This window comes from Rhea pennata, chromosome 19 (genome assembly GCF_028389875.1).
Source record: "Rhea pennata isolate bPtePen1 chromosome 19, bPtePen1.pri, whole genome shotgun sequence".
Taxonomy (NCBI): domain Eukaryota; kingdom Metazoa; phylum Chordata; class Aves; order Rheiformes; family Rheidae; genus Rhea; species Rhea pennata.
This window is the reverse complement of record NC_084681.1, coordinates 782,513-795,011: the sequence shown is the minus strand read 5'-3', so window position 1 is coordinate 795,011 and position 12,499 is coordinate 782,513.

The following is a 12,499-nucleotide window of genomic DNA, read 5'->3' as shown; positions in this document are numbered from 1 at the left end:
CTCTGCTTTCAAAGGCCAGGTACAGTGGCTGTCTTTAGTAAGGAAGAATAAGCTGGCTGGCAGAGGTGCCTGTGGTTCACAGCTTGAAAGAGTCTGCAGAAAGTGCTGTGAACCTGGGTCAGTGCTTTGCTGTGGTTCCTCATCCTAATGCCAGGACCATCTCTAACCTGCCAATATTCTGGCTCCCCCCTCAATCTCCAAGGACAGAAGGCAGATTGAAGAAATGTAAACATGGATTGGATATGGCCCTGTGGGGCTGCTCAGGCAGTAGGAAACAGCTAGGGAGCAGAGGTAAACAGTGGGACATACAAAACCTGAAGCTACTTTGATAGAAGAGGATGCAGCTGGGCCCAGAGTATGGGTAGTTCAATGCACACTTTTCCCCCAGAGCTAAGAACCCCAATTTTTGTCTTTTGTGCTTGTCTGAGACCTCCTGCCCTGCTGGCAGTTGGAGGAACTATGTTGTGTTCTCTAATCATTCCCATTCCCAGTCTGAGCTTAGCTGGCCAGAGGGTCAGCTAGCCTCAGCTTGGGACATGCCTTTGTGTCGTTAAGGGCCATTTAAGTGTTTCCCTATTACAGCAAAGCGAACAGGCCTTTCCCTGTAATGCTGGCAAATCCCTATTCCTGAGGAGCAGTTAATTGATTTCCCTTTTTATTGTTCCTCTTCTTGCTGTGGTTGTGCTGACACCCCAGCTGCCCAGAGATCTCTGTGCCTGAGCTCAGAGTCAGTGACTGCGACAGGCAGATCCTGAAATTATTGATAAACACTCATTGGGGCTGGAGCCTGTAAATTGCTAGCAACCCCAGTGGATTTCTCTCTTGCCAGCATCATTTTTCTTGATGACAGCATGTTCAGAAGTTTGTCAGGGAGGGGGCAGGGCCTCCTGGTAACTTTTTTCCTTTTTATGCATCAGTTCTTTTAAAAGATCCCTGCATAAAAGAAGAGAAGAGAGGAGAGGATCATGAGTTAGTGCCTGCAGTTATCTCTGTCCTCCAGCCTGTCTCCCAAAGAGCAGTGGGCTGGACTTGATTCTCCTCTGAGCTTTATCCAGGACTGCATTCCTCCCCTTATGGGTCAGCCCAGCTTTTCATTCCTGCTTAGTGGCTCTCTATGCTTGTGACTTTTTGATTCTGACATGGTGTATCACTACTTCGTCCTCTGCTTCTGCAAGCTATTTCCCTGCTGCATAGTATGCACACCAGCAAGGACTGCACTTTGCTGGGCCATGGTCTGAACAGGTAAAAGAGACAGTTTAGGCACAGCAGTGGGAGCAGGACATCCCTATTCTGGCTCAAGTCAGACTCCTCTTTCATCAAAAGGAGTTTGGGTCACTCAAAGGGCTAGCACTGGTTGGAAGTCTGCCCTTCCTGTAGTTACAAAAATCAACTTAAACATCTCTCATGGCAGGTTCCTTTCAGACCAGCATATAATTTTGTATGTGCGTTGCTTTGGACCCAGCTAGCACAGTGCATACAAATGTGTGTTCATGTGGCAACGCGTTGTATTGTGTCTCTGGCTGTTGCTCTCTCTAGAGCTTGGAACATTTTTCTCTCTGCTAGGTCTGCTAATTAGTGGGACGTTGGGGATCAAGAACAGAGGGAAATGTCCTTCTGTGGTTCTGGCACTAGAAATAATTGAGCCATTTTTCACCTATGGCCAATCTCATTCTATCCACATCTTGATTTTTCCCTTAATAGCTTAGGGATACTATTGACAGACATGGGATTTGCAACCATGTCCAAGCTTTTCAGTAATCACCTGGATTTCTCTCTCTTGCTAACTGGTTGCTGGTTTCTTCTTAGTTCTTGCTTAACCTCCTCCAGGGACTGGAAAGGAGCTCATTTGAGCTGAGCTATATTAGCCATTGCACAGTGATTCCTCAGTCCCATTCCCAGGAAAGTGGGGCAGGATTGCATGCCCAGTGAGGCTCCCTTGGAATGAACAGCTGTGCATCCTGAGAGCAGTTGTTCAGCAAGTCTGGTTACTGCACTGTCTGAGCAGGATGCACTACCCACCAGGAACAGGATTCCTGCAGTATTGCCTTTGCTCGCCTAGGCACAGGTTCCTGTTATCTCAGTCTCCCCCAGACCTTCCCTTTGGCTCTGCTTGCCACGAAAAGCACATCCCACAGTGGGAAATGACAGAGGAAATAGTTCCTTGCTCCCTGGGATACCGAGGAGTAAAAAGCAGCCCCAGACTGCACGCTCCAATGCCATGCGCTTCTGCTGTCTTCACAGCTGGGTAAGTCCTTTGCTGGAGCTCCACGTGGTGCAGCCATTCGCAGGAGAAGCAAGGCTCTCCCACATTACCACTGGGCAGAGGCTGAGCAGAAACACCCCGGGTGTAGGGCTTGCTCTCTGCCTGCCCCGACAGACCTGCTCAATGGGCACAAGCAGCTGCTTGGGCTGGCTTTGCAGAAGCAACTCATCTCATTCTGTGCCTAATGAGCACATTCCTGCACACATAGACGCTCCCAAACTGAGCAAATACCCTATTACAGTTGTCATGGAAATTAGAAAGTGTGTCTGTTTGAGTTTCCTCAGCACAGGGCTCTGAGTTCCCAGCGGTTTGTACATCAGAAAGCCTCTTGCAGCGCTAATGCGGGAGCAGCTCTCATTAGGTGCCTGGGATTCTCTGTGGGCAGCCGGCACTTTCCCCAGACAAGCTGGTGCTGAGGGCTGAGTGCCACAATTTAACGTGTCAGGCTTCTTTAAGCCTGAGAAAGTGAAGATGTTCACGGCAAACTGAAAGGTGCGATTTATCAATGCTGCTCCCCAGAGGCTCTAGGCCTGTCAAGCACCAAAAAATCACATACATCACAGTGGGGGAGTGCTGCTGCCTTGTGTGTGTGGTTTTTTTTTTTGTTTTTTTTTTTTGTTTTTTTTTTTTTTACATTTTATTTTTATGTAAGTATCTGAGCTTTGTGAGGCAAACACATGGTGGAGCAGGAGAGGGGCAGCAGGCGCAGAAGCCAGCACTTTGCACTGGAGATCTCGGGCCTGATGGGCTGCAGTGATTGATGGATGCAACTTGCGTTTTCATGCGTTGTCTAGAAATCTCTCCCCTTTGTACATGTTTTGGAGGTTGGAAGACTGAGAGGTGTGAGTGAGGATGTCTCCAGCCTTTGACACCAGTAAAGGGATTCAGACCCCTGCTCCAGCAACACCCTCTGTCCTCCGCAAATGTTCCTTTGTGTGTGCATGCACAGGTACTTGTATGTCTTTATGTCTGCATGTATGTGTGCATGCCTGTACATGTGTGTACAGATAGATCTGATAGTTTTTTTCTTTATAATATTTTCTTTTCCCAATGTTTATGGGCCATAGGATTGGAGCTGAATCATTTGCTTAATTGCTATCAAGCAAGGAAATGGATTATAAAATTGCCAGGGAAAAATAGATCATTTTAGGGTAAATGAAGGGGATCAGGACTGATAGATATGAAAAGGAGAGGAGAAAGGCTGGAGAAAAGAGCTGAAGAGGGAAAGAAGGAGAAAGAACAGAAATGGAACAGCAAGCAGGAAAGAGAACTGGAAAAGGCTCAATAAGAGGAGTGGGGAGGCCTCCCCGTGTCTCCAGGCTGAAGCCATCACCCTCTGCGTAGGGCAGTTTTCTTGGCATTGAGTGGCAAAGTGCTTTCCAGAAGAGAAGGTACTGTGCTGAGAAACACCCTGGGTCTGAGGCAGCTTCTCGGCATGTTGCTGTCTTTTGCCCTGAAATACCACTGTGTTACTAATCTGCCTTTTCCGGACACATCTTGTCTTCTCCTGATACTGTACCTTTGGGCAGAAGCCCTTGAAGGCTAGGGAAGCTCTTCTCTTTGCATAGGGACTGTGTGGGTCTCTCTAGGCAGGATGGAGGAGAAAGTGCTGGGGCTGGTGTTGGACCTGGCTGTTCCCCTGCTCCTAGTACCCTGTGGCTAGGGCAGCAATAACAGCACCAGCTCTGGTGCTGAGAGCTCTCATCTCTGGGGAACACATGGCCTCCAAGTGCCCCCTGAGCTGGGAGCCACATCATGCTCCAGGAACTTAGGAGACACATCAAATGAGGACACCCTTTGAGAGCGTGTGTGTGTGCAGGAGCAAGGATGGCACAGTGCAGGGACAGGGCAGGGGCCGCCGGGGAGGAGGCGCAGGAGTCACTGTTAGCCCTTCCTCTGGGGCTGTGCTGAGTGCCTGGGTCCCCTGGGATGGTAGCGGTCCCTCTCCGGTGCTGAAAGTGGTGCTGTCAGAGCACTTTGCACAGGGGTGATCTGGGAGAGCAGAGCCCTCCCCCTCTCCAGAGCCTCCTTGCTGCTGCCACTCAAGTCTACTAGCCCAGTTCTAGGCTCTTAGCTTGCAACTCTCTTTATCTGTATTGCTTTCTTGTTTCCTTCCTTATTTCCCTGAATCTAACCCTCCACCATGTCATCCTCATTGCACGGCTCCTCCCTCTCCCCATTCGCCACATTACTGCAGCAAAGACTCACTTTCCCATCTTTTAGTCTCAGTGCCATACATAAAAGCGCTCTGATGGCCATGGCGTGATAGCAAAGACAGAACTTAATTTCACAGCATTTTCATGTAATACTCCATAAAACTGAACAAATTTGCTGGAGTCCAAATCCATCTCATTATGCAGAGTCATTGAAAGGGAGGCTTTTAGATTCTGGAACTCAATGCTCAACCAGGGGATGTTACAGAAGAAGAGAAAAATAATTAATTAGGTGCTGCTCTGTATCTTTGATCCTGCATTGCAAGGCACATTAAGTAAAATGCCTGGCTCATGAATATACGCTGCATGGTGCCTTGGTTTTTCGACCCTGCTCAGAAAATTCTGAGCCTCAGATGTGAGCAGGGAAATCCCTGTCCTGAGCCTGTGCCCCTCTGCACCTTAGCAGCTGCTACAGGAGCAAGGCAGAGCAACAGCACTGAGCAATGGGGGCAGAGATGAGAGGAGAACATGGAGCAGGGCAGGATGCTTCCCCAGGCTGAGGGCAGCAGGGCTGTAAAGCAGTGTTGCCATGGTCAGGTGTTGGGAGTAGAGATAGGATAGGATGAAGATACACCCAGGTTCCCCTAGGGCTCTGCTGAGGTCCCCTGCTATCGCCATTCCCCCAGAGATCCTTCATGGCACATCCAGGGCCAAAGTCCTGCCCTGCTGAGCAAGACTTCGAGGACAGGAGCCATGCCTCTAGCAATTAGGAAATGCTACAATGTTTTGGGGTCCCTCTAGCAGCCCCAGCCCTCCTCCTTTCCCCTTTCTACTTAAATTTGTTCTCCATATTTGTCTGCAATCAATCTCTAGGTCTTTTTTAAAGTGAGCTTGAAATTCACGTGCAGTTTGTATTTTTTGAATAATGTGATTTGTAAGATGACATGACTAAGGATTCAGTCAAGGTGGGTGGGTGAATAAACTCAGGTAAAAGATATGCAAGGCCCTGTGGGAGACAGTGGGCTGCACGCCCTGCCCTTGTCCAACTTGTAAATAGGCTCTTGGCTGCAGCTAACGTCACTGCGGGTTTCATCTTGCAGCAAGGACCCTGTGTCCACCATGCCTGTCAGATGGCTGGAAGAGGTGATTAGGGCAGGTAGAGGGGTGGAAGCCTCAAGGAAGCTTTAAAGTTTGCCTTTATTCACTGACATCCCTTAAAGTCCTGCTATGCGAACAAGTCCTGTCCAGGGCTCTAATCGGTAGGGAACACTGCTTCCCAGGCTGCCTCGTGGCAGGGAAGCAGGCTGTCCTCCAGGGTCAGCTGCAGTGCATGGCAGGTAGATTAAAAATGTACAAGCAAAGCAATCCTGCAGAGGAGAGAACTCGCTTCACCTCATGGTGTTAATTAATCTCCAAGCCAATGAGGATGCTCTCATCTGGTCTTTACTTAATCCATAACCCAGAAATCCTCAAATTATGTCATTTGTTCAATACAGATGAAATTAATTACTCTGGGAAATAGGCAACAAGTTGCATTTCTGATGCCCCTTATCACATAATCAAATCTACAAAGTGCTTTCTGTGCAGCCGCAGTGGCAGCAATGGGATTGCCTGCAGCAGTCATGAAATACTGAACAGCATCCTCCATAAATCTGGGACGGTGCTGACTCTTACAGGAAACCTATGGCTGAGCGAGGGCTGTGGAGTCTCTGCAGAAGTGCTAGCGCGGAGGTAGTACACGGTGCCTGGGGAGCTCGACGCAGGAGGCCTCTGCGCTCACCTCTGCTCTTCCATGGAGCAGAGCTGTAGAGGTGGTTAATACCTGCTGGGGCCCCACTGCTCCCTCCTGTACCTGCCCCTACCCCCAGCCTCCCTTTATTGCACCTTTTGGGGGTAATTAATACAATTTACAGGGCTTTCTTGGGAGGGAGATGCAGAGGAAAAGCCTGCCCCCTCCCCGTGCATCGCCCCCCAGCCTGCCCTCTCTCCTCTGGGCTCTGTAGGATGTGTCCCTCGGCTCGTGCTCCTGCCTCCTGGTGACTTTGAAGAAGAGAGGGAAGGTCTTCATCAGGATGGATCAGAAGAACAGGAGCTCTTACCTCTGGGTACAGAATAACAGCGATTTACTCTTTATTAAAGTTATCGCAGGGAAAGAGAGCTGGGACGTGAAAGGCAAAAGCTATCAAACCGGCTCCTGCAGCAGTGCGGATGTGCAGCAGGGAGGGGAGAACATCGTGCAGCCCTGCGGGTCTGTGCTGGCCCGGGGGCGCTGGGCAGCGCCAGGGCGAACGGCTGGAGCAGGGGCTGCGGCTGCACGGCCCGGCGTGGTGAGCTGCTGGGTGCCACTGGCGTGCGTCCAGGGTGAGCCTGTGCTTGCGCTGAAGGAAGATCTGGAGGGACAAGCAAGGCCAAAGGCAGGGCTGCAGAGGCTTGCAGACACCCAGCACCCACGAACAGGAGACACGATGCCAAGGGGAGCCAAGGGATCATATTTCTGATGGTCCTGGAACTGCCTTTCTCCCCAGAGGGGTTGGTGGTGCCCGGTAATCACCGTGTCCTGGAAGCCTGGAGGTTGCTGAATCTCTTGTGGTGCACGGGAACCCACCCTGCCTCCTTTTGTGGACAAAGAAGATGGGTTTGCGCCTGGAGGCACCTTTGAGCCTCTTGCGCTGCTGCCACAAAGCGAAGCTGCCAGCAGAGCAGGCGCTGGCACAGCCCCAGTGTATCTGTGCAATCCCTCGCCCAGCCTAACCCTGCACGGTCCCTCCCGGCTCACTGCTTTCACCCCCTGCCCCAGCGCAACAGGGTGCTGCAGGCCTCTGCGCCCTGCCCGTTCCCACCTTCTGTTGCTATCCTTCGCTTTAGTCTCATATGGTGACTTTTTTAATAGCCTATTTGAAAAACACAGACAGATCATAAGGCACGCTGGTGAGCCACAGTAGCTATCATCTGTTTGCCCTCTACCCCATCACCTGCTGCCCATCTGCATTCATCGCGGTGCCTGGCACCAGCAGAGAAAATGACCTGGTGCTGCTCAAGCCCTGACGGAGAGCGACTCTGGCACTGCAGAAAACATGTGCCCTGCTCAGGCAGTCACCTGCTCCCTCTCCCCTCGCATTTCCCCTTCTCCTGCAGGAATGCTGTAGCCTACAAATTATGGCTAATTGCTATTGCCCAGCTGCACTGCCTGCCCTCTCAGCTAGTCTCTTTTTGGAGCACTCTGGGATTTTCTGTTAGTGCCCATGTGTGACTTAGATGGGCACCGCAGCGCTGCTGGCTAGGAAGGCTCCAGGTGATGGGGTTTTTTGTGGGGCCCTGGCCCACCAACCTGGGCACTTCCAGCCTCCTGCCAGTGTCAGTTTTATCGGGCCTGTGTAGAGCAACCGTTCCCTGAAGTGCTGCTCAGAGCATTTCAGCGAAGCATCTGCCTCCTCTTTCCCATGCTTGTACTGTGGGAAGCAGCTAGAAACTCTGGGAAATGGAAGAGTAAATGAGCAGGGCTGGAAGCTGCCTGCGGAGGGAGAGAGCTGCCTCGGGGGAAGGAGCCTGGGGACGAGGGGAGCACGTGCTGCCTCCTCAAATAGGTGCAGCGCAGAGGCGCTGGTGCGAGAGAAGCCGGCACCAGCTCTGATCGCAGCAGCCCTGGGGGAGAGCAGTGGCCCTGCCACGTGTCCCCTCCCGTGGGGGACCAGCAGCCTGCCACGGTGCAGGCCGGGACAGCCTGAGCCAGGCTTGGCTCCCTTTGGGTGCCCGGGTGCGACAAACCCAGCAGTCAGCCTGGCTGCTGGGAAGAAAACCAAGCTGGACTCCCTGGCTTGGCGCTTTGTTGCCCTGAGACTGTCCCCTCTTGTCCCACCTCCTGCCCTGTAGGAAAAGGGGACCCAGTCCTCAGTTCAGCCTGTGAGGAGCCGGACTGGCAGCGCTGGCGGAGCCTCTGGCAGAAGGAGCAGCAAAGCGCTGCAGAGCACAGCAAAGTACGGAGCTGATCCAGGAGCTTCCCTGTGTCCCAGAGCACGAGTCCCAGCTCGGGACCGTGTGCTGCTCCACGTGCTCCTGTACCAGCACTGCTGCACTGAATGGGACAGTCCAGCCAAATTCTTGCACCACACTTACCCATAGAGTCCGCAGACCCACAGCACGAGCAGAGCAGGGACAAGCCCTCTCCTTGGTTGTCCTATGTGTTTCTCCCGAGCACTGGGAAAATCCTCTGAGGCTTTTGCTGGTGCTTGTTGTGGGAGAGCCTATGCATTACGGCACTGCTAGAGATCTTTTAGAGAGCACGAAAGACAATTCCCAAAGGCATAAGAGCAAAATTTGCAGCCCAAGTATGCTCCCTCCCTTAAACACTCAGCTACAGAACACTGCTCTTGCATCTAAACTGCAGATTGGCTTCAAGTATAAACAGAACAAATCCCCATCAACATTTTAATTAAAGCTTATTACTAGCAGCAAGCTCTCTGCAGTGGGACAAGGTCTCAGTGCTGGGGGTGCAAGGACTGGGGCTGCCGATCCCACTTTTTCTGGCCCTGTGGTCCTCTTGCAGGTCCAGCTGCTAGGGTTCACAGCAAGTCTGTCTGATGCCTCCTGAAAGCTCTAAATCATTTCTGGTGGGTTAGTTTTGGTGGCCTCGTTTTCTGGAGGGAAAGATTTACTGTAAGCAGTTAAGGCAGGTACCAGCATACACATGACTAACACGTTAAGAGCTGTTGTAACGAAAAATCTATATTAGTTGTCTGCTAAAATGGCAGTAATGAATTGAAAAAATTACAAGATGATAAAGGCAGCTATTCCAAAGGCATGTTAGGGCCTTTAACCCAGCTCTTTAGCTTGCCTGGGTCATGAGACACTGTAAAATCTATTCAGAGAAGATAGAAATGTAATTTCTCTCTGCCCTATCAATTTAAATAAATTAACTATTAGATTAACTGCACTTAAAACAAAACAAAAAATCAATCCCACCAGCCTTGGCTGCTATTAAAGTATGTTTTGCACCACTAAACCTATAATTGCAAAGGTCCCCACGAAAGAAGAGCCGGCTGGCTGTGAGGCACTGGTAATGGATTCGGTCTGGGTTCCCTGAGCCTCTCGGGGCGGCGGGGGATGCCGAGAGCGGTGCCCACGGAGGGACTGACTAGCCCCCAGCTCTTCTGCCCCTTCCGCAGCGCCGGGGCCTTGATTTGTGCTGGAGGGGGAAGAGAGATGAGAGTCTGGAGATAATTCTCCAGTAAGCTCCCTCTAGTGCCTTCTCCAACGTGATAAAGTACCTGAGGTAGTGGCAAACTGCAGGTGGATCTTTAATGTCAGCGGCAGAGAGAGGGAAGGGAGAGAGCGCGGTCGTGAAGGCGTTCACAGCAGCAGGGCCTTTGCGTAAGCGCTGGAAGAGCACGGACCCTGGGGCTGGGTGCTGCCGCCCGCGGTGCCCCAGCCCTCCCCGGCCCCAGGAGCGTGGGCTGTGCTGGGGAATTAACCATGCGGCTGGAAATGATGCCCTGGGAGCTCCGCTCCTCCTGTGGCAGCTGTGACCCTGTCCTGGCCCGCTGAGAGGCACGGTGGTGACGCCGGGGGCCGGGCAGAGCCCCCGCTCGCCGCTCTCCGGGTCTCCCCCCCTTTCTGTTCCTGCAAATTGCCACCTCGGAAGCTCCTAAAAAGCCTCAGTGCAGGCAGTTTGTTTTGATGTGCTTGTAACGATCCCGCTGCACCCTCCACTGCCTGTTTGCTTCTCTGAGTGCTGAGTGGGTGGGCAGTGCCTGCGCCCTCCCCAGCGGAGTGCCCGAGCCCTGGTGCCAGCTCCGAGCTGCTCTCGTGCCCCATCGGGCAGAGCAGGAACTGTGAGGAGCAGTCTGGGGACTGAGGAGGGGCTGGCATCCCTGGTAGAGTGGGTTTCTGAAGCAGCATTTCAGACATGGCTGTTCCTTTTTTTATCTGCTGAAACTGCCTTCTTGTGCGAACCTGCTTGAGCTCCTCAAATAAATTAGCATTCAGGGGATTTTTTTTTTCTCTGCATTTTGTGCAGTTGCATAAGAGTAGAGCAGCCCAAGTAGCAGACTGCTTTGTACAGAAGCATGAAACAGCCGTAGACAGGGCTTCTGTCTCTCCTTGCTGCTCAGAAATGTTACACATTTCAGCTTGATGAAGTGCATGCATTGGGATCCCCTCAACACATCTGGGAAAGTCTCAGGGAATGCATGTAGGAGGGGGGGAGACCAGAGGGGTGTGCAGACGGGTGGGTTTGTGCTCTTCCCTGAATGGCTGGTCATCTCTGAGCTGCCCCAGTGAATTCCCAGGGCTTTTGGTTTGCAGGCTGGCCGGGCCCTTAGAGCAGGAGTCACTGCGGGTGGCCCAGCCTTCATTCCAGCAGAAGCCAGCAGTGTTTCAGTTGTGCGAGCCCTAGCCCAGAGCTGCTGGTCTATGCTCCTCTCCCTTCTCCACCTCTTCTAGATCAAGAGTCCCCAGGGTCTCTTTGCAAAGAGACCCACAGGAGGAGGCAGGTAGGATATACCTGCACAGGAGCGGGGGAAGCTACAGAGGCTTTACAACGGATGCCATCCCCAGCGAGAGGAGGAGGAGGAGGAAGGTATCCACTCAGCTACCTCTCTGGCTGACCTAACCCCATTGATTTGTACCGATCTGAGTCTGATGAGAAGTGTGAAACAATCAATATACCTGCAGTTCTGCAAGTGAATGCAGGTGGACAGTGGCTGAGGGTATGGGGTTTAACCCTTCACATTCCTTATCTGTAGGTCCCATACCACCTTCAGGAAAGCAAGCGGTGCCCTACCAAAGCAGGGCACGTAGGTCCCACTATTTGGATTGTGTTGTGTGCCTACAATAGAATGTGCTATTGCTGCCTGGTAACAGGTAGGTGGGTATTGAATCATACTTATACTTCTGGCCATATATCCCATGACATTTCCTGTTACACCTGTCCCACTTGAGCGCACCACCAACCTGCCTGGTCTCTGAGTTACCTCTGCTAGGGATTTTATTACACTTGTGCAGCTGTGTGTGCAGCAGGACGAAGTCCTCAGGCAGTGCTGCAAGGCAGTGGCCTCCCCGCCTCATCCTCAAGCCTTTCTGACACGAGTCTGACCTGCTACAAGCTCTGCTTAGGATTATAGGCGAATGGCATGCTCTAATTTCCAGAGGGTCTGCTCTGCCTCTCGTGACATTTGCAATCTTTTTTTACACATATCTGCATTATTTTTTTATCTTCCCCTACTCTTGTCCTATAAAACTGCAGATAGCAGCATAGAAGGAGTGTGGGGAGGAAAGAAATAATGGGGGGAAAAAAAGACCAAACTTCCAGAAGAGTCAAGAAACTTGCAGTGGAAGGAGGGAGGGGAAGGGGTTGCTTGTGGGATTGTGCAGCTGCTGAGCACACCTGGAGATGCTCAGCCTCAGCTGATAGCAAGGCTACAAGAAGAGGCTGGGAGCACAGGGCCTTCTGCTCCTGGAGGGGGAAGCAAGAGGAGAGAATTCAAGAGCTGCTGGTGAGCATAGGCTAATGAGCCACTGCCTTGAGATGCTGCTATTGAGAAGTGCTCTGCTGTAATCACTTTCATAACCTTCATTCAGAAGTGATTTTTCTGAGGTATAAGCAATGTGGGTAAATAGGATTATCTCACAAGAGGGAATGGCAAAATAATAAACATCCTTATAACAGTAATGCCCTGCTAAATTACTGGAGCCAAGGAGTTGTGGGGGCAAGCGGCCTTCCACATAGTCAGCACAGAGACTGTAGTTACACCTGTGTTAGAGCACAGTGAAGATTCATCATCCAAAGAGACTGTTCCGGAGAACTGGGTTAAATACTTTCTGCAAGGAGGCCCCTTGGCACACTGAGAAGCTGCTTTTCAGGACCTGGCCTGACTCTACAGTTCCTTGTAAGTACAAAGCTATTGCCATGTGGGGCTGAGTGTTTTGAGACTATTTTCTGGTGTAAAATGAACTTGATGGTCTACATAAAATGCCCTATGTTATGTTTGCTGGGGTGGGGGGCACGATCGCAACTTTTGAGAAGATACCTATGCTGTCTGGAAAGTACCTAGCTCAGGTACCACTAGCAGAGTTTGGTGTGGGCTGG